We start from the raw sequence: 9951 nt of genomic DNA on the forward strand, positions 1-9951 counted from the left end.
TCATGATCCACAGGCAGAGAGACAAAGAGAGAGGTAGGCACTGGGCATGGCTTGGGTTTTTGGTACATTGCAGCCTACTTCCAATGACACACTTCCTCCAACAAGGCCATACCTTCCATTTCATCTAATGCTTTCAAATATCGATGCTCCCTGAAGACTAAACTCAACTAAACTTTTTTTATACGATAACTGCTTGCCGTGGGATGACTCATCAATATTTGCAAGGCAAGGTCACTTACAATGCCATGGAAGATGGAAAAAAATGAGTAGAAAACCTTATTTGCCAGACAGCAGACATTGACAGTAGACGGTGTATAGGTTGTAATATCTCCTTATGTAATAGTTTCTTTTATTTGCCAAATATAATGGCTATCTCAGAGGTTTACTGCAGAGTAAGTTCACCCTTCTAGTTCTTTCTGAATTCTGGTTGGCTGATTCAATTCAGCTGTTCTAACTCCAAGCTGACTGATTTAAACTGGCTTCTCTCAGCTCCTCATTGAATTGTTCTGCTTTGCCTCAAATTAAGTCTAGCAATATGTTTTAATCTTCTGGCTCCTCATTCTCTGATTCATTCTGTCTTCACATGTGTCTAGCTTGTTTTAGCAGTAAAACTGCCCCAGTAAAAACCATCTCTAAACCACACAAACTGAATTGCCACAAACTCAACTCCATTGCACTGACTCCCAGTTCACCAAACACACACACACTCTCTCTCTCTGCCTCTCTGCCTCTCTCTCTGCCTCTCTCTCTCTCTCTCTCTCTCTCTCTCTCTCTCTCTCTCTCTCTCTCTCTGTGTGTGTGTGTGTATGTGTGTGTGTGTGTGTGTGTGTTTCTATGCTCCTTTTAGAAAGCTTCTATTTGGTTCTCATGAGGTTGGGCATATCCTATCCTGTCAAATCATTTTCTGATTCATTATTTTGTCTGTTCTTCAATTAAAGGCCAGTTTGAAACATTGCTGCTTCCTTCTACAAATTAACCTCACATACATTGGGATTAAAGGTATGTAAAAAGGTGTGCCTCTGTTGTTAGGACACAATGGCAATCAAAAGATTGGGAAAAGATCTTTACCAATCCTACAACAGATAGAGGCCTTATATCTAAAATATACAAAGAACTCAAGAAGTTAGACCGCAGGGAGACAAATAACCCTATTAAAAATGGGGTTCAGAGCTGAACAAAGAATTCACAGCTGAGGAATGCCGAATGGCTGAGAAACACCTAAAGAAATGTTCAACATCTTTAGTCATAAGGGAAATGCAAATCAAAACAACCCTGAGATTTCACCTCACACCAGTGAGAATGGCTAAGATCAAAAACTCAGGTGACAGCAGATGCTGGCAAGGATGCGGAAAAAGAGGAACACTCCTCCATTGTTGGTGGGATTGCAGACTGGTACAACCATTCTGGAAATCAGTCTGGAGGCTCCTCAGAAAATTGGACATTGAACTGCCTGAGGATCCAGCTATACCTCTCTTGGGCATATACCCAAAAGATGCCCCAACATATAAAAAAGACACGTGCTCCACTATGTTCATCGCAGCCTTATTTATAATAGCCAGAAGCTGGAAAGAACCCAGATGCCCTTCAACAGAGGAATGGATACAGAAAATGTGGTACATCTACACAATGGAATACTACTCAGCTATCAAAAACAATGACTTTATGAAATTCGTAGGCAAATGGTCGGAACTGGAAAATATCATCCTGAGTGAGCTAACCCAATCACAGAAAGACGTACATGGTATGCACTCATTGATAAGTGGCTATTAGCCCAAATGCTTGAATTACCCTAGATGCCTAGAACAAATGAAACACAAGATGGATGATCAAAATGTGAATGCTTCACTCCTTCTTTAAAAGGGGAACAAGAATACCCTTGACAGGGAAGAGAGAGGGAAAGATTAAAACAGAGACTAAAGGAACACCCATTCAGAGCCTGCCCCACATGTGGCCCATACATATACAGCCACCCAATTAGACAAGATGGATGAAGCAAAGAAGTGCAGACCGACAGGAGCCGGTTGTAGATCGCTCCTGAGAGACACAGCCAGAATACAGCAAATACAGAGGCGAATGCCAGCAGCAAACCACTGAACTGAGAATATGACCCCCATTGAAGGAATCAGAGAAAGAACTGGAAGAGCTTGACGGGGCTCGAGACCCCATATGTACAACAATGCCAGACAACCAGAGCTTCCAGGGACTAAGCCACTACCTAAAGACTATACATGGACTGACCCTGGACTCTGACCCCATAGGTAGCAATGAATATCCTAGTAAGAGCACCAGTGGAAGGGGAAGCCCTGGGTCCTGCTAAGACTGAACCCCCATTGAACTATACTGTTGGGGGGAGGGTGGCAATGGGGGGAGGGTTGGGAGGGGAACACCCATAAGGAAGAGGAGGGGGGAGGGGGATGTTTGCCCGGAAACCGGGAAAGGGAATAACACTCGAAATGTATATAAGAAATACTCAAGTTAATAAAAAAAGGGGGGGGGGGACAAAAATATTCATAGGAGGGGATATTCAGGCAGTTTGGAGCAGAGACTGAAGGAATGGCCATTCAGAGTACCTGTGGCCCATCTATATACAACCACCAAAACTAAATACAATTGATGAAGCCAAGAAGGGCATACTGACATGAACCGGATATAGATGACTCCTGAGAGACACAGCCAGAGCATGTCAAATACAGAGGTGAATGCTAGCAGCAAACTATTGACTTGAGAATTAGATCGCCATTAGAGGAGTTAGAGGAAAGATTGAAGGAGCTGAAGAGGTTTGCAATCAGACCAAGGGTTTACAGCAATACCAACCAACCGGAGATTCCAGGGAATAAACCAGTACCCAAAGACTATCCATGGATAGACCCATGGCTCCAGCTGCATATTAGCGGAGGATGGCCGTGTTTGACCCCAGTGGAAGGAGAAGCTCTTGTTTCTGCCAATGTTGGACCTCCAGTGTAGGGGAATGTCAGTGCGGTGGCGGGAAGAGGGTATGGATGGGGAGGGGAAAATCTCTAGAGAAGAAGGGGAGGGGGAAGGGATAGGGGGCTTATGTCTGGAAAAACAGGAAAGGGAATAGTATTTTAAGTGTAAATAAAAAAAATCCAATAAAAGAAAAAAAGAAAAATTTTCATTACTTGACAACAATCCAAAGAAACTGTTTTAAAAAAGTCTTACTTGTTCTTTGTATAATCAATTACATTACCTGCTGGAAGTAACTTTTCATGTACCTAAAGAAATAAAATTTGGCAGATGGATGTATTTCACTTTGCAGAATTTGGGAAACTAAAATGTGTATATCATACCATTGATATATTTAAGATTTCAATAGGCTTCTGCTCTGAGTTCTGAAAAGGCTGATTCTGTAATTCCACATTTCTTGCAAGTGATGCTTATCATGGTGAAACCTTTACAAATTTAGACTGATAACACCTCCACAAACATTTCCAGTAATATGAAGCTACTTTGCCTATTATAACAAAGTATATTACAGGTATACCATGCAATCCAACAGGACAATCAGTTATAGAAAAATCTAATCATAACTTAAAGAAGATGCTTAATAAACAGAAAGGGGGAATAAGAACTCCCAGAAATAGACTTAATACTGACTTATTAAGTTTAATTTGGCATTTGTTGAATGCCAAGGACAACAGTTATTGAAAGGCACTGGATGATACAAAAACAAAACAAAACAAAACAAAAAACAACCAAACCAAAACCAAAATCAAAGCAGAAAACAAACAAAAAATAAACCTGCTGATTTAATTAAATCAACCTGTATACTTTAAAGACATTTTAATATTGGAGTGGAAGTCAGGGAATGGTGCAGTTGGGGAGAGGTTTTGTCTAAAGATGTCTACATATATACATATATGAAGGTGGTCTGAGTGAAATTGCCAAATAACAGTGGAGATAAAGCTCATCATCAAATGAAGCTTTCAGTCCTGGAAATGTGTTACATTTTGTCAACTTGTCTGTTAAAGGAGCCCCATGGGAACCTTCAGACAACTCAGGTTATTGCCACAGCCATGTAGGATACATGAGTAAAAGGGTTGTAGAAACTTCCTCCATGGGTAAAGAGGGCCTTTGAGGCTAGGCATTGGGCACATGGGTCTCACATAAAGCCCTTGAAAGGCCATTTTGTAATGCTGTGGAGTTGAAGCCTGGCATTGCATTAGAAACTCTAAGCTGTTAGTGGTGCCAGAGCGGTGAGACATTTCCCAAGAACTGAAGACAGGGAGAAAAGCATGTTGGAATGAGTGAAGCTAGGAGGATAGAGCCTTTTAACTTCTCTGAAATCAGATATGGTGGTACAGAATTTGTAATTTGCCATGCTGGGGTTTGGTCCTGTATTTCTTCAGTGCCCTGATTCTTCCTTCTTGGAGTGTTGATGTATATACATTCTATGCCATTGTGTTGGAAGTGTATAGTTTGAGTTTTGATTTTATAATTAGGAGATTCTCTTCTATTTTAGAACAGATTTTGGACATTTAAATTTGATTGAAGATTATGGAGACTTTGAGTAGGACTAAGTGCATTTTGCATTATGATGTAGACATGAGCCTGTGAAGGCAAGGGAGTAGAATGTGATGCTTTCAATGAGAATGGTCACTGTAGGTTCATATGTCCCTGTATTTGGTCCCCTGTTGGTGAAACTATTTGGGGATGATTTGGAAGTATATCCTTGTTGGAGAAGGTGTGTTAGTGTGGGTAGGATTTGAGATTTCAAAAGGCTCATGTAATTCCCATTGCTCTCTTTCTGACTTGTGATTATTCAGCAAGATGTGAGGTTTTGACTGTTTCTTTAGTCCGATATTGTCTTAACCAATATCTTTTACTGTGAAGACACCATAACCATGGCAGTTTTTCGAAAGCATATAATTGAGAGCTTGTGTACAATTTCAGTGGTTTAAATTATCACAACAGGGAACAAAATGTCACATGGATGGCCTGGAAGGAGTAGATGAAAGCTAAATCATGATCCACAGGCAGAGAGACAAAGAGAGAGGTAGGCACTGGGCATGGCTTGGGTTTTTGGTACATTGCAGCCTACTTCCAATGACACACTTCCTCCAACAAGGCCATACCTTCCATTTCATCTAATGCTTTCAAATATCGATGCTCCCTGAAGACTAAACTCAACTAAACTTTTTTTATACGATAACTGCTTGCCGTGGGATGACTCATCAATATTTGCAAGGCAAGGTCACTTACAATGCCATGGAAGATGGAAAAAAATGAGTAGAAAACCTTATTTGCCAGACAGCAGACATTGACAGTAGACGGTGTATAGGTTGTAATATCTCCTTATGTAATAGTTTCTTTTATTTGCCAAATATAATGGCTATCTCAGAGGTTTACTGCAGAGTAAGTTCACCCTTCTAGTTCTTTCTGAATTCTGGTTGGCTGATTCAATTCAGCTGTTCTAACTCCAAGCTGACTGATTTAAACTGGCTTCTCTCAGCTCCTCATTGAATTGTTCTGCTTTGCCTCAAATTAAGTCTAGCAATATGTTTTAATCTTCTGGCTCCTCATTCTCTGATTCATTCTGTCTTCACATGTGTCTAGCTTGTTTTAGCAGTAAAACTGCCCCAGTAAAAACCATCTCTAAACCACACAAACTGAATTGCCACAAACTCAACTCCATTGCACTGACTCCCAGTTCACCAAACACACACACACTCTCTCTCTCTGCCTCTCTGCCTCTCTCTCTGCCTCTCTCTCTCTCTCTCTCTCTCTCTCTCTCTCTCTCTCTCTCTGTGTGTGTGTGTATGTGTGTGTGTGTGTGTGTGTTTCTATGCTCCTTTTAGAAAGCTTCTATTTGGTTCTCATGAGGTTGGGCATATCCTATCCTGTCAAATCATTTTCTGATTCATTATTTTGTCTGTTCTTCAATTAAAGGCCAGTTTGAAACATTGCTGCTTCCTTCTACAAATTAACCTCACATACATTGGGATTAAAGGTATGTAAAAAGGTGTGCCTCTGTTGTTAGGACACAATGGCAATCAAAAGATTGGGAAAAGATCTTTACCAATCCTACAACAGATAGAGGCCTTATATCTAAAATATACAAAGAACTCAAGAAGTTAGACTGCAGGGAGACAAATAACCCTGTTAAAATGGGGTTCAGAGCTAAACAAAGAATTCACAGCTGAGGAATGCCGAATGGCTGAGAAACACCTAAAGAAATGTTCAACATCTTTAGTCATAAGGGAAATGCAAATCAAAACAACCCTGAGATTTCACCTCACACCAGTGAGAATGGCTAAGATCAAAAACTCAGGTGACAGCAGATGCTGGCAAGGATGCGGAAAAAGAGGAACACTCCTCCATTGTTGGTGGGATTGCAGACTGGTACAACCATTCTGGAAATCAGTCTGGAGGCTCCTCAGAAAATTGGACATTGAACTGCCTGAGGATCCAGCTATACCTCTCTTGGGCATATACCCAAAAGATGCCCCAACATATAAAAAAGACACGTGCTCCACTATGTTCATCGCAGCCTTATTTATAATAGCCAGAAGCTGGAAAGAACCCAGATGCCCTTCAACAGAGGAATGGATACAGAAAATGTGGTACATCTACACAATGGAATACTACTCAGCTATCAAAAACAATGACTTTATGAAATTCGTAGGCAAATGGTCGGAACTGGAAAATATCATCCTGAGTGAGCTAACCCAATCACAGAAAAACACACATGGCATTCACTCATCGATAAGTTGATATTAGCCCAAATGCTCGAATTACCCTAGATGCACAGAACACATGAAACTCAAGAGGGATGACCAAAATGTGAATGCTTCACTCCTTCTTTAAAAGGGGAACAAGAATACCCTTGGGAGGGAATAGGGAGGCAAAGATTAGAACAGAGGCTGAAGGAACACCCATTCAGAGCCTGTCCCACATGTGGCCCATACATATACAGCCACCAAACTAGATAAGATGGATGAAGCAAAGTAGTGCAGGCTGACAGGAACCGGTTGTAGATTTCTCCTGAGAGACACAGCCAGAATACAGCAAATACATAGTCGAATGCCATTAGCAAACCACTGAACTGAGAACGGGACCCCTGTTGAAGGAATCAGAGAAAGGACTAAAAGAGCTTGAAGGGGCTCGAGACCCCATATGAACAACAATGCCAAGCAACCCGAGCTTCCAGGGACTAAGCCACTACCTAAAGACTATACATGGACTGACCCTGGACTCTAACCTCATAGGTAGCAATGAATAGCCTAGTAGGGGCACCAGTGGAAGGGGAAGCCCTTGATCCTGCCAAGACTGAACCCCTGGTGAATGTGATTGTTGGGGGGAGGGCGGTAATGGGGGGAGGATGGGGAGGGGAACACCCGTAGAAAAGGGGGGAGGGATTAGGGGGATGTTGGCCCGGAAACTGGGAAAGGGAATAACAATCGAAATATAAATAAGAAATTCCCAAGTTAATAAAGATGGAAAAAAAGGGTGTGTCTGCATTCCATTCAGTGCAGCCATGTTACTGGATTAAAATTCTTCAATATTTTGTTCTTTCTGTTTAGGTTGAAAATCATACAGAGTTTAATTAACCTTTACAATAGAAACAATTTTCAGTTTCACAAACTTAACAGTCTGAATGTTCTTATGAAGATCCATTGATACAACGATTCTTCTTAATTACAGTGTGATAATCTGTCCTTCAGCAAATGTTCATTTCAGCATCAAGATTTTCATTCTGCAAGTCTGATGATTTTTCCTTCTTCATCTAGTTTGTTGAACATTCCCATGCAGGAGGAGTCAGCTTTCTGTGTCATCTACATTGCTGTCTTAAAGTGTCTCTTCCTTTCTTGAGTTGTATCTTTCATGTGGAAGCTTCCCTTATTCAGATCAGATCTTTATTAATATTGATAGAACCCATATCACCTGTGGAAATATAGACAAAACCTCTTTCCTAATGCAACATGTTCCCTGACTTCCATTTTGATTTTAAAACATTTTTAAACTATACAGAGTGGTCTAATTTAGCAGTTTTTTTCTACAGTACAGTGTCTTTCAGCTAATCTTATCCTCTCTTTTTGTTTATGGAAGTGCAATTAAATCTTTATAAATCTACACATTCATGAATTCTATAAATTCCATTCTTGGCTTTACACCAGCGATCTGGGATTCTCACCCATTTAACACAGAAATATCAAGCCATATTACATAAGCTGTCAATATATATATATAGCTTCAGTTAAAATAGGTATCTATGAAGGAATATTAATCTGAACTCCCCATCTGAGAAAATAAAAATTAGCAGCTTAAATGGAAGCAGGGAGCACAAGGGAGGAAGTAGATGATAACAGAGCAGAGAGTCTACTTAAGAACAGTGCAGGGAGAGTTGAATGAGTTGGTAGTCTGCTGAGAGGTAGTGTAGTGGAGTTGAGTTTTTGGCAGTTGAGTTATTGGAGCTTAGAGGCAGTTTTTCAGAGAGATTGCAGAGATAACAAGCTAGACATGAATGAAGACAGGATAATCCAGAGAATGAGAAGGAGCCAGAAGGCTAGAACATATTGCTAGAGTTAGTTTGAGGCAAAGGAGCGCAATTAAGTGAGGAGCTAGGAGAAGCCAGTCTGAATCAGTCAGCTTGGAGAGGAGTTTGAGCCAGAACAATTGAGTTGAACCAGCCAGCCAAAGTTCAGAAAGAACTAGACAGGGTGAGCTTATTCAGCCTAAGTCTCAGAGGTTGAAACATTCTAGGCTTAGATTAGATTGTACAGAGTCTAGAAGTTTACATGCCTAGGCCTAAGGATAGTTAGTAAAGAGAAACACTCTGGACTCAGTTGAAGCCATGCAGTCAGCCAGTTTAGGTATGGCTGGCTCACCCTATCCATTGAAGAAATAAAAGAGAAAGTTAAATTTACACTAACCATGCATATATATATGCATATATATATATATATATATATATATATATATATGTCTATGGGGGCTATTCTTATTTAAACCTCCACAACCATCATGGACCTTCTGACATGATAAACTAAATTAGACAGTTTCTTTTATTAGTTGCTTTGGTCGTAGTGTTTTATTGTGATAATGGGAAAATAACTAAGATAATGACAACTGCTTTCTGGTCCCATTTTCTTGAAACACTTTTAGGAATAATTTCACTCTAAAGTATTATGTATCTTTGAAGGTGAGGGATGTTTGTAGAGAACAAAGTATGTATCTTTTGTTAATCTTTTGTTTGGCTATCCTGTACTTTTTGACTTGGAATCGAGTCCTTTAATATTCATGACTATTGTTGAGAAATGATTTTATGCCATTTGTTTTCTTAGTTCTGTGTTCCATTATCCTGTCTTATCATCACTTATTTCCTCTCTGTTGCCTCTTATTCTACTTGATATGATGTATTTCTTCCAATATTCTCTGTAAGGCTAGCTTGGTGGTCATAGCATATTTTTTTTAATCATGGAAGCATCTTCTTTACCTTCAACTATTACAGAGATATAATTTTTGCCAATTAAAGTAGGCTGGGTTTGCATCTTTTATTTTATTTATTTTTATTTTTCTTATTTTTATTTTTTATTTTTTTAGAACTTACAGGACATTGCTCCAAGCTCTTTTATTTCAATTAAAAAAACAGCTTTTGTCTTGATGGACCTGCTCTTTATATGTGACTTTACTCTTTTCTCTTGCAGCTTTCAACATTCTTCTGTATGTTTAGTGTTTTTGCTATAATACAGCCCAAAGTGTTCGTGTATCTTGTCTATTTGATGTCATTTGTGCTTCTTTTACCTGGATGGGTATATCCCTACACTTGGGCAGTTTTCTTATGAATTTATTATAATACTGTCCATATCTTTGACCTAGAAATCCTTCCCCCTTTCTGTGCTTTTAGTTTATAGATTTATCTTTTCTCGATGTTCCAAGCTTTTTGCATACTTTTTTCTATGCTTAAAAACTTAAAAATAGTTAATTTTTATT

This window comes from Rattus norvegicus, chromosome 3 (assembly GCF_036323735.1).
Source record: "Rattus norvegicus strain BN/NHsdMcwi chromosome 3, GRCr8, whole genome shotgun sequence".
In the NCBI taxonomy this organism is placed as follows: Eukaryota; Metazoa; Chordata; class Mammalia; order Rodentia; family Muridae; genus Rattus; species Rattus norvegicus.